Source organism: Ochotona princeps, chromosome 12 (assembly GCF_030435755.1).
Source record: "Ochotona princeps isolate mOchPri1 chromosome 12, mOchPri1.hap1, whole genome shotgun sequence".
Taxonomy (NCBI): Eukaryota; Metazoa; Chordata; class Mammalia; order Lagomorpha; family Ochotonidae; genus Ochotona; species Ochotona princeps.
Window position 1 is genome coordinate 35757376 of NC_080843.1, and position 18936 is coordinate 35776311.

The window sequence follows — 18936 nt, forward strand, 5'->3', positions numbered from 1 at the left end:
CCCTTAATTTTTTGATTTACTTATTTATTTATTTTTATTACAATGATTTGAGGCAGATTGCTTATGATCTACATCAAAGAATTGTAAAACCTAATGTACTTGTAAGACCCCATGATACTTGGAAATGGGGAGGGAGAGCAGAGAAATCTTACATCACCCTAGAAGGTGTGAGGAAGATGGGAAATATAACCTATCAGGATCATAACTGGTAACTCATAGACAACAGGCTCGAATTAGCATTAGACAATAGCAAAACTACAAAGGCAAATAGGGGAATCAGGAGCAATCCTAACAACCTCTTAACAGGAGGTCATGCGCATAGAGCAGGGAGGGGTCCCCAGAGTGGAGCAGGCAGATAGGAGGAGGCTTTTATCCCAAACCAGAAGACTCCTAGATCCTCACCAAGGACTATCAGTATGAGCACTGAAGACTACATCCCTACTGCCAAGGAGACCACGGGGAAATGGAGTGCCTTCGGAGACCAAGAACTTTGAGGTCAACCACCCCCAATTGGATCTACCACATGGGATGGAAGAAGCCCAAATCCTGCCTTGCAGGATCCAAGGTCATTGGAACAACAACCAGGATCCCTGAGCGGTCCGCAGAAACAGAAGAACAGTAAACTTCCTTCGGGACTAGGGAGAGGCGCTTTCTCTGGTCCTTGTCTGCTTCCAATTTTGGGTCCCCACCCTCTCTCGTAATAACCATCAGGAGCGCTCCAGAAACCCCTCAAAACAAACAAACAAACAAAACTAGAATAGATAGACAGAGAACAACAAGGAAAGCTTAGAAACAGACAAGAAATGGTCAGCAGGGATGCACTTATAACTCACTGGGTGGGACACAAAGATTAGTTACTCCTCACTGGGGTATGGAAGATTTCTCTGCACACCCCTCCTAAACATGCTCACCTAAACTGTTGACATATATCCTGTTAAAATTATAGAGTTAGACCACCTGGAAAACAGCCAGGTTCAGCGAAAACGTGCTTCAATGCTATAAATTGCTAAAGACTAAAATTAAAATAGGCATGAGACAGCTGAATAGCAATCTAAGCCATTTTAAGGTGTATAGAACACGGTTGAATATAAACCAAAATTGAAATGTCTATGAAGAAGTCACAGGTTGTGGTTGAGAACCTGCATTTTCCTATTAACATACTGGTTAATCAATACCATGTCGATTAATACCACAATGTTGTAAATGGTTGGAAATATTATGTTGGGGCTTTTAATTGATTGGGATGATACTCTGCCGGCTCTATCTTCAGACCAGAGATGGTCTCACCAAGAAACCATTGAACTTACCAGGACAATAAAATGCTGGACTTTATGCTTGGCAAATACCTCCAATGAAAGAATGTCAACTGAATTTGAACTATGGAAATGCAACAAGGTGGAGCAATCTGCCCTGGGGGGAGGGTGTGGGGAGGAGCGGGGGGGGGGGGGGGAATCCCAGTGCATAAAAAATGTATCACATAATGTAATATAATTAATTAAAAAAATGAAATGCAATTTAAAAAAAATAAAACTTAAAAAAAAAGAAAAAAATACTTTTTTTACAGAAATGTAAATATCAGGTATCTAAGGAAACTCCCTTAATTTTTTTAAGATTTATTTATTTTTATTACAAATTCAGATATACAGAGAGGAGGAGAGACAGAGAGGAAGACCTTCTGTCTGATGATTCACTCCCCAAGTAAGCGCAACAGTCAGTGCTGCACCGATCCAAAGCCTGAAACCTGGAACCTCTTCCGGGTCTCCCAGGCGGGTGCAGAGTCCCAGTGCTCTGGGCCATCCTCGACTGCTTTCCGCTGGATGGGAAGTGGAGCTGCCGGGATTAGAACCGGCGCCCATATGGGATCCTGGCGCGTTCAAGGCGAGGACTTTAGCCACTAGGCCATGCCACACGGCCCAAACTCCCTTAATTTTTTAAGCTCTATAACTGTCTCCTAAAAATACACATTGTTGAAGGTTATATCATTTATGTTTAAATAGTATGAGCAATAGTTGGAATATTGCTCTTTCTTTTCCATTTGATGTGAAAGCCACTGTTTTTAAGTTTTACAAATTAGTCTTCAACTCATTGCAACCAAAAGCTGATTTGCTTGTGTCACTCATTTCTTTGAAGATAGATTAGATTATATTGTCAGTAGTACAGAAAACCAACATGACCTGAGTAACTTTGGGCAAGCATTATCAAGACACAGTGTCAGAGGCAGGTAACAGGTAAAGCTACTGCTGTGGAGCTGGTAGACCATATGGGAATATGTTCACTTCCCTGCTATTTCACTTCTGATCCAGCTCCCTGCTGGTGCCTGGGAAAGCAGTGCAGGATGGCACAAGAACTTGGGCCCCCTTCAGCCATGGAGATCCAGAGGAAGCTGCTGATTCCTGGCTTCTGGCTCCTGGCTCCTGGTTCCTTCAGACAGCCCAATTCTGCTCATTGTGGACGTTTATGCAGTGAGCCAGCAGGTGCTCTTTCTACTTCTTCCTCTCTCCCTATAACTCTGATTTTCGAGTGAACTAAATTTTAGAAAAAAAAAAAAAAAAGAAAAGAAACATAAAAGCAGAGTATCCAGATGAAATTTATTGACAATTGTATATACTGTATAATTAAAGCAGGTCCAAATGCCATGATTTCCCTAACTTGGAAATATATGCCCCACATTACAGAGAGAAAGATGACATTTTCATGCACCATCAGTAAAAGATTTTGTGACTGCATTGATTGATTAATGTAATAAAATAAAACAATGGGGTGAAGAAAAAATAATTTAACTTGTCCTAACAGGACCAAGACCACAAAAAATCTTACAAAGACACACATTTTTAAAGATAGGCAAAACTTGAAGAAAGTTGATACACACAGATATAGGTACGTTTTACATGCAGCCAACATTTGGTGCCAAGAAGAACAAAAGCCAGTGGTGAAAGATACAAAGAGAATAATAAATCAATATAACTTTAAATTTTGGCTATCTCAAGGTTCCTAAATAGTTTATTTCAATATTAACATCTGCACACTCTGATATAGTAGGGACAAAATGATCTATAGCTAGTTGCAATTGTCTGTATTTTGCATAAAAGTATAGTTAAACTTACACAGAAAATAATTTCACCTCTTCTTTAATTAGGTATGAATCAATGTCTGTTATTGATTTTTAAAATCATCTATTATATATACATATATACACAATACATATAAACACACATATGTAATATATATCTATACATGTACATACATGCATATATATTGATAAATATATACAGTCATCTAGTCATCTAAGACTGGTGGTGTCATCTCACAGCTGACATGCCCCATATCTGATTGTTTCCTTTTTCAAGTTGCACCATTTCCCTGATATGGACAGTTTTCTCCTACACTAAGTCAGTGGATCCTTCATTTCTGCAGATTTTTGCAGTATGCATCATGCTGAATACAGAAGACGTGCAGAGATCAGTTCACAAAGTCCTGTCCCAGTGAAGTCTACAATTTAGTAAGATAGGGGTTCAACAGTGATCACATACTTGGTGAACTCTTAGTGTTAGCATAGCACTTCTGACACTGCTAGGACCCTGGAATCCCATATAGAAGTATTTGCTTCAAGCTACACAGATTACAATCCAGCTTCTTCTGGGGAATGGCAGAGACTGGAGTACTGGATTCCGATAATACATTTTGAGGCCTAAATATATCTCTGAGTTCCTGGCTTCCATCTACGCAAACCCTAACCTTGGCAGGCACTTGGGTAGTCAACTAGGAGTTGAAAGATCTGCGCTCTGTCTCTCTGCCTCCCTAATTTCAGATGAAATAATAATACCTAAAATAATTTTAAGCATTCAAAAACTTTTCATAGATAAGCAGGTCAAAGTCATTCTGTCACTATGCACTGGGATTTACTTCCGTCATAAAAACTGGGCTAATGTTAAGAGGCACAGCTTAAAATTATTCTATCTAGCAGTTATAATTTTAATTATAGGTAGCTTATTATTTGGTTTTAGAATTCTTTGCATAGGGGTTGGCAGTCTGGCATAGTGTTGCCATCAGCACTCATGTGGGTGTTGACTGAGGTCCTGGCTGTTCTACTTCCAGTCCAGTTCGTTACTTTTGCTTGGGAAATCAGAGGACAGCCTATGTCTTAGGACCGACCCCTGCATCTATGTGGGAGATCTGGAAGAAGCTCCTGGCTTTGGGCCCATACCAGCTCTGACATTTGCAGCCATTAGGTGAGTGAACCAATAAATGGATGATATCTCTGCCTTCTATCTCTGTAATTCTGACTTTCCAAGTAAAATAAATATTCCTTTAAAAAGATATGTTTGTATAGCTTTATATTTATGTACGTTATCTTTTATTTAGTTCTGGTACCCTATTTCTAATAACATCCTCTTGAACATATAATTTTTCATTAAAATTATATAAAATATTATTTAGGTTCTAAAATTAAAATGACGAAATAGGCCCTAACTGCGTTTCATGGCTCCCTGAGGTGTGATGGATTTACTTTTGTAAATTGAAACATATTGTGTTTAGTGACTATTATAGTTTTTAAAAGAACAAGTTAATTTTTGATGTTTTAAAAATGCTAACACTAGTTAAATGGTTCTATCATCTTTGTTAATCAACCTGTATGACAGAGTCAGTGAGCTTGGGTTGCCAAATTTAAACACCATAGACTAGGTGCCTTCACAAGAAGTTATTTTATCACAGTACCAGAGAATGTTAGTGCAAAATCTTTGTAGCTCGAGAACAGGCACCTAGTTTGGTGTCCTCGTGTGGCAGAGGGAGAACTTCCACCCCTTCCTTTTTTAAAGGCACTGATTCAATCACAGAGACAAATCACCTAGGAGCTCATCTAAACCTAATTATTTCCCAAAGACTCTTCATCTTTGAATAAGAATGCATTGTAATTCAGAATATAGTGAAATTTGAAGGGTATGAAAATCAGTTCACAGCCTAAAGCTATATATTAAGAACTTTCAGATTGGGAACAGGCATTAAAAAATATTGGTAAATAATGAATATATTAAATTTCCATCTTGAAATAACTATCATTTATTTCATATACAATTACATAAATACTAGGAAATACTTGTTTATACTAAAAAAATCTATAAAAATTCCATTCAATTTAAAATCATTTTGTTGTTTATATTTTGCATATGATTTTATCAGATGTCAAAATCCCAAGAAATCCTGGCTTTTGAAACAACATCAGTACAGCTGGAAACTATTATGCTTATTGAAATAAGACAATCTCAAAAAATAATCACAGCTTTTCTCTGATATTTGGCAGCTAAGACAAATACAGAAAATTGTATAGAAAAGAGATAGATTTTTTGGATTGATTGATGTTTTTACTATTTGTTTATACTCCTGAAAAGTCGAGATATTTCTGTTTTCCCTTGCAGAATATTATAGTTAGCGGCATTTAAGCCTGTGATTCTAGAATGGATTGAAATTATGTTTTTGAAAAAGTTAAGGAAAAAAGAAGAAGGGAAAGATGTGAAGGGAGAGATAGAAGGAAAGAACAGTTAATTCATACAGTTAGGTTTATGAAATATACTAATCTGCTCTTTTATATTAATAAATATTCAAAAGTTTATACTGTTTTCTGAAACAATCTGTTTTATATAAGTGAAGTGACACTCCTGCCTGTTTTAGATCTTCTCAGTTTTTTCTTATTTTAAAGTCTTATTTCTTAGTACTGGAATGTTGCCTATGGTTACTTAAAATCCAAAGAAATAAGCAGATAAATCCCCAGTGTTCTCAATTTTTGCTGTTTCAAAGCTGACGTTAATGTAACCTGTCACTTGAAAGGGCATTTCCAGTCGAGATGAAAGTGGCCAGGCAATCCTTTCAGTGAAGACCTTCCATGCACAATCCTTTCTCCCTTGCAGGTAACAAAGTGACCTGGATTTCCAGTTTTGAGCAAAGGTCTGCTTTCCATGACATAAAGGTGAAACTTACAATTTAGTCATTCACTGTTTTCACAAGATTTTAATACCTCTTTCTCATACAGTTTAATTGCTATGCTTCTATGGAAATGTAATATCACTTTAAAAAGCATATTTGCATTTCTTTATAGCTGAGTAATCTAAATATTTATGAATATAATGCAAACTGACAAATGCAAATGACCCTGAACCATATTGTGTTTCAATGACAGGTAATACAGATGGATTTACTTAAGCTTCTCTTTATAAATTTTATTAGAACATTCATATCAAAAATAATTCATTAGCATAAGTTATCTTACACAGTGAACATTTCACCAATATGATTCTGAGTTGCTGTATGATTTAAAACTTTAATGCTACCTTCAAAAATAAATGTCAGTTTGGATTTTTTTTTTTACCAAATTGTGATTCTGAAAGGACTAGAAAAATATGCAATCCAATTAACAAATGATTGGAGCATATATTTAAAAGGTTTTGGTGAAAGTATTAAAGTAGCATATTCCATTTATTTTCTAAGAAGGATTAGAGAAACATAAAGTAGCTAATTCATTTGAATGTCATTCAAATTCTTAGAAAAAATACATAAATCACACAATTTAATTTACAAAGTCCAAAATGCTGTCATTCTTATACTTTATAGTGGGTAATAATATTTCTAGGTAAATAGAACTGCTTGGAGAGTACTGTGATTTAAAAATCTACAGATTAGTTTACTAAATTATTTGTCTAATTAATTTACCTTTAATCTTTGTTGTTTTTTTGGTGATCACTACATGACTAAGTGGGGAGGGAAGAGAAATTCATAATTACAAAGTTAATAGTAATGATGAATAAAATTCTTTAATCCAAAAAGAAGCAGACTGATACTTCCTTGGCACATTCATAAAAATAAATTATTCAAAGATTATAAACGTGGTCTTTATTGAAAGCTGGAGATTATATCATTGCATTTTGCATAATTACAAAATTTAAATTCAAATGGTGAGTTTCTTGACTAAAATAATGATATAATTAACTAAAGTAGCCTACATTGTCTTACTTCTCTGCTATAATTCTCAGAAACCCTTTGCTTTGCCTGCTCTAATTCTCCAAAGTCACTCTTTATTCCTTTGAAGAGTCTCTTAGATTCACTTCCAGAAAGTCATACAAGAAAGTGCATTTATTAAAGATAGTGCACACAGCTATGGGATTTCTTAGCCATCACTGAACAAAGTTAATACATGTGTCCTTATTTGATTTTCAATTTACATGTAAAATAGAATCAATAATTTAAAAACAACTGTGATAATATCTAATTAATTGCAGATTGAATTAGAACAGGTTTTGCTAGATTCTGATTCACAGATTTCTGAATTTGACTGTTGAATGTGCTGCCTGTGGCCTTGAGAATGTCATTTTACTTCACAAGAGATTTCCTGGTCTATGGCATGGGAAGAGAAGACCTATTTCATTCAGAATGCTATGGAGATACAATTGGACAAGTTGCTTTTGCTCTGCCTGTCCCACCCAAGAACTCAAGAATATATTTGGAGGGCAAAAAGTTCCATATATAGTGAAATTCACTCATTTAAGGTAACAATATTATGATGATACTTCTTTTTAGATTTTAAAGACTTTTAGGCCAGGCAATATGGCAGAGTATGTTAAGTCACCACCTGGCAAATCCACGTTCCATATCAGAGTGCCAGTTTCATTTCCCTTTACACCACCTTCCTTCCTTCCATTTGTTTATTTATTTTTGCTAATGTATCATGGGAGGCAGTTCATGATGGCTCAAATGTTTGCGCTCCTGCCAATCTTTGGGGCTGACTTGTATGAAGTACCAGTTCCCTAACTTCAGCCTGGTCCAACTCTGTCTGGTAGTAGCAGACCTTTGACATATAGGCAAGTCAATACAAGATTTCTCTTTCTCTTTTTTTCTGTCTGTAACTCTGCCTTTCTAACAGACAAAGATAAACAAATAAACGCATTATATGCCATATCTTAAGAGTGAAATTATATTGTCTGTTATTTAATATATGTTTCTCTCATAAAAATGACCCCAAACTCATGCAGTCTTAGCATTGTGGCACAGAGGATACTTTTATGCAATAAAATGTCAATATTTTGTATTAATTTTCAAAAGTATGCACGAATATATAATAATGAATAAGTTTCTGTTTCTGTAATGCTTATTAATCTAAACTTATCAACATCAAAGTATATCAGCATAAAATATGCCAGCAGAAACATATGTATGTAGGGAAAATGAAGGAAACTAATAATTTCCGCAAAAACAACAACCAAACACCTTTCATTCTCATCCTATCTTCCGGATCCTATATTATCCATACCATGAAGCCAGAGAAGAGTTTAAAAATAAATTCCAGAAATAATAAAATGAAGAATTGTTTGACTCTGAAAGCTAATTTTGTAAAAACCTCTGAAATCTTGGTATCTACCATATGACAGCTACTAAGTCAGTCTTTCACGTTCATTCTGGCAGTTCCCTTCTCTGGAAATGAAACTCTAAAAGCACCAAGAGATTTTGGACAAAAGTAAAGTTTAAGCCAAGATTCCTGCAGTTATGCTTCTTCCCACAAAACAAATGTCCTTCATCATTCAGTTTATGGAGCTCAGTCATAATATACTCTTGAGTTTAGCTATTAGTGATTGCAAAATACGTGGCTTGGTACAATTATACTAAACTGATATGACATTATACACTACTGAGCATGAAAGTTTATAACCTTAAGACTATTCAAGAGTACAAATCTAGATATCCCAGGAATTAAAGGAACATTCAGCACATGGTTTAAGGATGGGTATCACATACTCAAACACACTTCTTTTTCTTCAGAAATGCCAGCTGAGATTCATGTAATCAGTCCACAGTTTTCTATAAGCATCACTCCATTCTTTTCTTGTTCACATTAACTCCTGAGTTCAGCCACTTAATGCTTGGACACCGCCTCTTTATCCTACTCTCCCTTCCTGCCACTCCACCAGGGCAGCAAGATTTTGTTTCACATCGTTATCATCATGCATAGGCTTGTCGTACAGAAAGTAAAAGCAGTTTTTACATTTCTCCTTGTGAGCTGCATTTCAACAGCGGATATGCAAGACTGTCATTCAAACGCCAAGTAAAATACATCTTTTTGTGAGCTCTTCTTTACCTCCAGTATGCATGTAGGTGACCTTTAAGCATTATTTTTCTGAAAGTTTTAATTAAATCCTTGTACCATAATATTTCAACCTATTTCCTTATTTCTGTACAAAGTCCACCCCTACTTTATCTTCCAGGAAGGAGATATTATTTGGAGTTTCTTCCACTTAAAGAGAAAGGGATGTGGCATGATAGAATACAGGAATGAATCTCTTGGTCTCTTGATTTACATCCAAATGTTTACACCCTCTAGGGAGGTTATGTTAGTTGTGTCTGAAGGAAAAGAAGCTTTGGAAGAAAGTAACTAATGAGAATGGAAAACTGAATGGTGTTGTGAGGAGCCTTATCAATTTTCTTTGGTTTAATAGCCAGGTATGTAGTAGAGACATGGGGAATGAGAAAAGTCTGTTTAGGAACAGCTGGGTTAGATTCTCAGAGAGACAATAATACCACATAAGGAATGACTGGGTGAATATCTGGGCCATTCACAGTCACATATGTCACTTACTTCAGGGAGCAGACACTCATGGCCTCGGTTGTACAAAGCTCCTAGGATTTAATCATCACTCTAGGGAAAGGAAAGACGACATCACATAAGTGATCTAGATTATATTTTTCCTTCCCTATGCAATAGGATTGAAGATACAAATTCTATAAATTAAAGTATCTCTCTGCTCCCTTCTATATCCTTTCTGTCTCCCTTTTCCTCATGATGTGAGTCAGAAACTTCATTTTAATTCCTCTTGAATTACCATATCAGATTTCATTCATCCACAACTGCTTGGTAAATTTACAAATTACAAATGAGGACAGCTTATATGATAAATTAAGAGGCAGAAATATTATCTCAACTTTAAGTTCAAAGTTAGCTAACTTTGATGTTCAGAAGTGTCAAAGTGCATAATTATTTGGTAAAGTGTTTAAGGCACCATTTATGGCACCAGATCCCATACCGGAGTAGCTGGGTTTGATACGGCCTAAGTAATTTAGCTCATTTCTTCCTCATGGTAGACTGGGGTTGATTCTCTAGGTCCTGGATTAGGCCCTAACATTGCCTAGGAACACTGCTGCAGCACTATTGCTCTTGCCCTCTTTATCAAATAAATGAATGAGAATTTGAAAAATGATAAAGTATGAATTATTATCTGAGAAACAGGGTTCCAGTACATGGTTCTTCATGGACTACATATGTGGTAACATGTTAGTAGGTCTTGTTTATTACTTTCATCTATTAAATAAGTGATTTTAGAGAGATTTTATTTTGAACACAGGGTTGGCATAATTTCACAGCTTCATCATTTAATTGCCCATTAGTACACAGAAATATAAAGTCTTGAGGACATCCTAAGTCATATTCCAGGACAGGCTTCCAAAAATACTGATGAAACTTACAAAGGTCTAAAAATGCTCAAATATATAAGAGGGATTGAGAAATGTATAAAATATATCCATTATAAATTAAATACATTTTTAAAATTATAACTTCACTATCAGGCATTGACAAAAAGAATGTTTTAATTTTTTATAGCTTAACATTGATTCTTTAAAAACCTCAAAAAGAACAAAAGTTTCAGTAATATTTGATGGGTCCTAGAAGTTCAGAAGGGTAATTATTAAAACATGATTTTAACTTAAAATAGCTGTTAGAATTCATATTTTAAGGGATGTTATTAATTATAATCTAAGATGATTTTTTTGGTTTAAACTAAAATTCCATCCTATGACCAATGGAGATTTTTACCAGAGTGATTTCCAACATTCATGAGTTTTTCCTGTAGGACATCTAAGTCCCACTTGGGCTAATTGTAATATTGTGACTCAGTAATGAACTAGGATTATTTGGGCACCATATATTAACTTGGCTTTTTGTCAGGTGAAATACACCACTCTTTTTTTTTTGTTGTTTTCTGTTTTTCAATCTGAGGTGTGTCTCAGAAAAACTGGACATATGATACCCAAAAGAGCAAAGGGAATAGAGTTCAATTTTTCTGATTCTAGCCATATCTTTAGGAGTCATTTTACTATACAAAATTGTCCTATACAACTACAATTATTTAAGTTAATAAGAATTATACATTTAAATCTGGAAAGTATTTCCAAATAAAACTCAAGATTTCTTAAGGATTTCCTTCTGCATAGCTTATCTTACACAAACTGAATGCAACATATATTAAATGTAGTGAAATAAATTTTATTTCAAATCTAACTTGGTATCAGAGACACTTGACTTGATGAATAATAGCCAAATGAAGATGCTAGCAAAATTATGGTGAATTGTGTTATATTACAGTCAAAATGTACTAAATGTATGCTGTTTCTTCATGACTCTGTAAAGTTCTATGAAAAGGGCAAAGGAACTCACAGAGGCAGCCCAGAGATTTAGATGGTTTGAATTGGAATGTGAAACATCAGTGAAGAAAAAAAAGACAGCATAATGTCCACTAAATCACTCAATGCAGACAATATACATAGAGGATACGAAGTTTTAAATAAAGGCAATGATACTGTAGAAAAGAAGGGATCCTAAATAAGCTAATAGAGATAGACAGGCTTAGAACAGATTAACTGGAAAGAAAGAATGATGAAAGATCAGAAGTGCACGTCAGGTAAAATCAGAATTGATTTAAAATACAAGTGTGTGAGGAGATCACCTAAATAGGAATGTAATGGGAACTTTCAAGGCAATATGGAGTGACCAAGAGAACTAATAACCAGACATATTTCTGGAGGTGAGAATACAGATTGGAATGCCACTTCTGCATTGCAGAGTCCCTCGGTTCAAGTTCTGTGGTAACTCCCAATGCCAGCTTCTGACGAATGCACACGCTAGCAGGCAGCATTTGATGGCTCAGTTATGTGGGTTCCTTACACTCACATGGAAAACTCAAATTGAGCTCTGAGCACCTGACTTCTGCTTGGCCCAGTATTAGCTGCTGCTGACACTGGAAAAAGGAGTTTGGAAATGGAAAATCTCTTCTCATTCTTCTCTTTGTTTCTCAAACACATAAAATAAATAAATATAATTTTAATATAAATATATATAAGTATGTATACGTGAATGAAATTAAATTTATACCTCTCACCATATAAAAAATCACCAATTTGACAAAACATTAATATTCAGAATATATCAGCAGCTTTAAAAACTCAATAGTAAAATTAAAAAAAAAAAACCAACTGAGAAAAAGGCAAAGGACTTCAATAGATAGTTCTGAGAATAATAAATGCCATAACCCTCCCAAAGTTTATGGGAAAAAATTGCTCAATATCACTAGACAGCAGGGAAATTAAAACAAAATCCAAAACAAGAGATCATTTTACCCTTGTCAGAATGGCTAAAATCCAAAAAGCAGAGAGTAATAAATGTTGGTCAGTATGTGGAGAGAGGAGACTGCTTACATGCCCTTGGTAAGAATGTAAATTAATGTAGCCATTATAGACAACAACATGAAAATTTTTTTTAAAAACTAGAAAAAGATGTTTCATGAGGTTCAGCAACTTAAATACTGTGTTTCTACCACAACGACATGAGCCTATTGTGTCAGAGACCCTACATATCCTGTTCACAATAACCATTCAATCTACACCCATAAGCTGAGAGAGGCGTAAATATCCCAAATTCATGGATAAATAAATAGAACACTATAAAATCAAGCAATTACTTGATATACATCTAGGTAGTTGAATCAAGACTCAAATCTTAACTTTTTCTAGTGTTCGACACTAAGTCAGACTACAAACCTTATTTACCTCATGTCTAATAATTGACATATTTTTCACTATAGCATATGAGAATGTACTGCTCTCATTCCTATAAGCAGTTTACCAAAATTTCCTAAGAGAGGATATCTTTCAGCAGTGTAGAATTTCTGAGCTCTCCCACATTGAAGCACCCTTTCTTCTCATTCAGCCCCTTTCTCTCTCTCTCTCGCTCGCTCGCTCGCTCGCTCCCCAACTAGTCACACAGACTATTTCCCAAATGATGCTCAGTCATGCACAGAAGAAACCTAGGATAACACATGTGCATAAGAAGTTGGAATGTGGAGTTCAGCTGTTTCTCATCCCCATCTAGGTCATTCTGACAACCTGCTCCCTCAGTTCTACTGCTTCCCCTTGGTTTAGCTGTATCAGCATATTTTACTGAGGTAACTTCTGTTACATGAAGTTATTTGTCCTTTTTTTTTCCAAGATACCAGTTTCAAAATGTGATTTGAAGAGGAAAGTCATTTTTTTCAATTTTCTTTTTACAATATAAACAAAAATTTACAATTTGATTTTAAAATTTGAGAAACATTATTTAAAAGGGAAAGCAGATGTCTGATTTTTCATTTTATGTGATACTTTCAGTTAGCATGTTTTGAGATTATGACTTACTATTATATAGATGAACCTAAAATACACACATAATTTAGTAACTATAATAGCTTTAATTGTAAATCCTTCAGCTATATTTTTTAAAATAATTGCTGTTTTAAATACATAAGTTCAACACTATCTGTTTTAGAAGTTGGCTACATAAAGCTAAGGCAAATCCTAAGTAACAAGTTTGGTGAAACATATCCTATCAGTCATTTCTGTACATTGTATTACATTTCCAAATTAACATAGTTTGAAAGTAATTTTAATTGGCGATTCAGTTGTTCATTTCCGAGAATATCTTCCTTTTTTCTTTCTAGTCATTAAGCATTTTCATTCCTTCTTAGCCAAAGCTGGAAATTCTATGATTACTTCAAAGATGTGGGAGAAACAATCTGAGGAAATGTAACTATGAAAAAATGTCATCCGCATTTATTGCAGTATGTTTCAAGCCATATTTCATATTGGTTGAATTGAAGTTATTGGATTTGGCTTGTATGTGCAAGTAGAGCAATAGAGAATTTTGTTAGCAAACTAAAGAAAAATTGAATCCCAGACTTTTAAAATCCACAGTAACTCTAATAAAAGCCATCAATGCTCACCTGGGGCTTTTAATACAAAATCCCAACTCCTTAGTATGGCAAGAAAACCCCACTTTTAAAATTCATTAGCTCTCAATTCTGACCATCTCTTAACAAAAGCCAGGTCCCTGCCATTCATATGATTTATGGGTCTCAAGTGAACAACGCTGTTTCTAAATGGGGTACCTGGGAAGTCTTTTCTCTGACACACTATGTTCTTTCTTCCATTGGTTTTCATTCACCAAATGCTCACATCAATGAGCAAACTGGCTAGCATTAATAATGTAAGGAACAAACAGATCTGCTTTTAAAATAAGAATCTAGCTCGTTGCTGTGGTGCCTCGCGGAGGATCAGCAGCTTCAAGATGAAGCTGAACATCTCCTTCCCAGCCACTGGCTGCCAAAAGCTCATCCAAGTGGACGATGAGCATAAACTTCGAACTTTCTGTTGAGAAGTGCATGGCAACTGAAGTAGCTGCCGACGCTCTGGGTGAGGAGTGGAAGGGCTACGTGGTCCGGATCCGTGGTGGAAATGATAAACAAAGCTTCCCCATGAAGCAAGGTGTCTCGACCCATGGCTGGGTTCGCCTACTACTGAGCATGGGGCACTCCTGTTACTGACCCAGGAGAACTGAGGAAAGAAAGCGCAAATCAGTACGGGGCTGCATTGTCAATGCCAACTTGAGTGTTCTCAACTTGGTTATAGTAAAAGGAAAACGAGAGAGAGAGAGAGAGAGAGAGAGAGAGAGAGAGAGAGAGAAATTCCGGGACTGGCTGATACCACAGAGAGGAAAATCTTCCGTCCAATGATTCACTCCCCAAGTGACCGCAATGGCCGGTGCTGCGCTGATACGAAGCCAGAAGCCAGGAGCCAGGAGCTCTTCTGGTTATCCTAAACGGGTGCAGCATCCTAAGGCTTTGGGCCGTCCTCAACTGCTTTCCCAGGCCACAAGCAGGGAGCTGGATGGGAAGCGGGGCCACCAGGACACGAAACAGCGCCTCTCTGTCTCTCCTCCTCTCTGTATATCTGACTTTTTCCGATAAAAATAAAATAAATCTTCAAAAAAAGTTGAACTTCTTTCTAACTTACTTCGTATTATGTGACCTAAAAGAACTCTCCAGCAAATGTTCAACACTAAGGAGAGTGTTTACAACTTAGGCCTTAAGTTGATATTTTGTAATCCTATCCATAAGTACTGCATAAGGTACTGAAAAAACTTGATTTTAGTAAAAGAAAAAAAAAAGAAAGAGAGAGAGAGAGACAAAGATATTCCGGGACTGACTGATACCACGCAGCCTCGTTGCCTGGGACCTAACAGCGTCAGCAGAATCCGCAAACTTTTCAATCCGCCTAAAGAAGTTGATGTACGCCAGTAATGTTGTGAGAAAGCCCCTAAACAAAGAAGGTAAGAAACCAAGGGCCAAAGCACCTAAGATGCAGCGTCTTGTAACACCACAAGTTCTCCAGCACAAACATCGGCGCATTGCTCAGAAGAAACAGCGGGCTAACAAGAATAAGAGGGTGCAGAATACGTGAAACTTCTGGCCAAGAGAATGAAGTAGGCCAAAGAAAAAAGCCAGGAGCAGACCGCCAAGAGCCGTGGGCTGTCTTCCTTGAGAGCGTCCACTTCTAAATCAGAGTCCAGTCTGTTTGCTTGTTTACTTTTGTGTTCAGGTAAAGGAGTAAGGAAACCAAATTAAACACTAATGGCTAACACTTTTATGTTATAATCCAAATAAGAATACAAAGGGTTCACAAAAGTTAGTGATATTGATAATGGACGAGTGTAGGGATATTTATTACATAAAATTTGAACACGTTATTATTGGATCAATCCACAGTATGGATTGATTTGAAGGTGGTAATACGGATTGTGGAAACACAGATGACGTCTGCATTTTCTGTTTTGGCAGAAGGATGGACATAGTATCATCTACGAGATTCAATAAACTAAAATGAAAACTAAGAATTGGAGGAAAGATTACAAAACAATGAGAGTGAATTCCCCCAATGTGAAGCTGGAGACTTCAAAAGCTTTAGGGCAAAAATATTGATAAACCCAAATTACCATTTTAGGATGTGTTTTGGAAGCAATTCAGATGTCAAAAATATTGCTATGGTAGATATTCACTTCTACAAAAATCAAGAATTCATTTTCTCCAAAGGAGTTACAATTCTTCCCAATAATTATGCCAATAAATTATTTCATTAATATCCAGTAAAGTGGTTCTAACAAAATTCCAGTGTAAATGTCCATATAATTTGGGGCAAAGAAACCAATGTGAATCCAGGTATTACAAATTATAACTATGGAAACCATCTATGAGCACAATCCATTTTGCCTTTAAGGTTTTTCTGAAATTGCTCTCAATAGTTCTTTTAGTAATATTTTTATATCCTCACAAAGCACCAAGTTAGATATAAGGCAGTGCTCATTAATAAAACTGAGTTTAGTAGTTGTCAACAACACAGAAATTCCCATAAAAGATAATCTTCAAATCAAAGTGACATGTGCATTTAGAACCAAAATTAACTGAGGTGTAAGTTATGAGTAATGATTTTATATACTCCTTTTATTCAGCAAAACAAACTATTATTTTAATACTTAACAGAGATCATAAGAACGTATAGAAAATGCTAGATTTCTAAATTCTGATCAACAAAAGGTACTGGACAGAAATGCAACAAGGAAATGGAGCCTTGATAAATTTATATGTACCTCACAATGTATGTAATTAGCATTTTCCGTATTGAAAAACTTTGGAAGTCACAGGTATGTCCATAATTTATGATACCCAATTTTCACACACTAAATGCACTCATTTCTTATCTTTTATATAGACTGCTACCCATATTTCAAAGTATTAAAAACCCATCATACATAACCAAGAAGGCGGCTTTGTTCTTTGATTGCCATGTTCTTCATCCTGTTACTAACTCTATTGACTCCATTCTTTTTGTAGAAACATTCTGTGACCACTAGATTTAAAAAGTAAACCCTCCAGTACTACCCACCTTTGTTGTTTTATCTTCCTCTGTAATATTTATCAGCATTTAATACTCTTCAAATTACCTTATTCCCTTTAATTGAATTTTGATCTTGACAGATTACAATGAATACATTTTCCAAGTTATTAGGGTTTCATATCCGAGGCAGTATTACACAGTAGGCATATAAGTCATGTCATAAATGTTTTTGAATGAATAAATGAATATTGTGTGTGGTTTTGAACATTGAGTTTTGCACACAAGAGATAGTTATTTTTATTAAAACAACATTTCAAAAAACTCATTATTGCTCAAGGAGAATCTTTGCAGACACATTTCATTTTCAGCCAAAGAAACCAGCAAAGTAAATCATGACAAAAAATAGTGAATAGTCAAAATACCTCCTGTCCAATAATGAAGTTCATGAAAGGCTAGTGCATAGACTCTTAAGTTATTCAGTCTTTGCAAGGAAAACTTATAACTAGTAAATATTCCTCAGTAAGCTGTCCAGCATTTCTGCACAGGGCTTAAACAAAGGTAATCATCTATCCCCCACTTGACTCTCAACATAGTAGTTTTGTACATTCCATTCCTCTTTAATCATAAAAGAGGAAACAATGGGAAACTGGGATTGCTGTTTACTTTATTGTACTCTATATTTTGATCACTATAACTGATATGCCGAGTGACAAAGTACTGTTTTTAAAGGTCATATAATGATCTCTTGGCATGGAATGACTAAGAAGATATAAATAAGAATCTTTTGAAATTTGAAGCTATTATTTATGCTTTAATATCTCACTCACAGTAAGCCACCTTTCCAATTAGTTCACATATGGCCCACAGGTGACCTGATGATGAAATGTCTATATTTTTTTTTCAAAGCCTGTCAGTAATGTGGATTAACAAAAGGATGAGTGACACTTATAAATTGGTTTGGATAACTTCCAAGCATACCAAACTAAATAAGCTTTTCTCTTGCTTAATTCATACAAGATCACTTGGTTGTAATAATAGCCCAAGGGAGAATATTTTCTTGCTACAAAATACATATTTTATAAAATTTCAATGTGAGAAAACATTTTATCATTTCCTCAATCTTATGGTTTTCTTGAAATTATTAGTTAAATCAGCTTTATAGGTTCATTATTGGTCTATTGGCTCAAAATACAGAAGAAATTACCAATTTGCCAAAGACTTTGGGATGTCAGTTGAAAGAAAAATTAACAGGCCTTTGGTCTTTCGCCATTATCCTATCTCAATAACAATACATTGCCCATGTGTTAGCTTGGTTCATTAAAGAATGCCTATTGATTGCCATTTGCTGCATATTGTTCCATGCCCCCATTATTTGGAAGTTTGTGTTGTTTGTGTCCAAACAATCTAAAAACAATTATAATTGAACAGCCTACAAAGGCCTGAATAGTTTGGAGAGTAAAGCTCAGAGGATTCTGTTATCCTCAGGGAGAGGAAGGGAAGTTTAGCTGGCCATAGGATCAGCTTTGTGACGAAATAAACAGTCTAACTCAAAATCATGAAAGCACAATAATGCTGAACATCCCTGTATTCTCTTTAGGTTTTCCTGTCCCTTTTTTGTTACAATTTTGGTAAGAAAAAAAGATTTCAAGAGCATCCCAAATGAGGGAGATGCTAAGACAAAGGCCAAATGACATATATCTGAATAAGAATACATAGTGTGTGCGTGTGTGTGTGTGTATGTGTGTTTCATATCTATTGGCATTGTTGTGTGCGGGATGATCCCCAAAATATGAAAGGGGGTGTGTGTCAGTGATGGCTGGGCAGTGGCAGAGTTCCCATTCTATTGCCAACAGTGTGCTGGGGCAGTAATGTCCATGTGATTTGGCCTGCACATTTTGTCTTGAAGACAACCAACAGTGCATG

General features: G+C 35.7%; 1 pseudogene; it reads left to right on the forward strand.

Moving 5' to 3' along the window:
* The first annotated feature begins 14381 nt into the window (after positions 1-14381).
* On the forward strand, positions 14382-15746 carry LOC101517034 (small ribosomal subunit protein eS6-like; annotated as a pseudogene).
* Positions 15747-18936: the final 3190 nt, after the last annotated feature.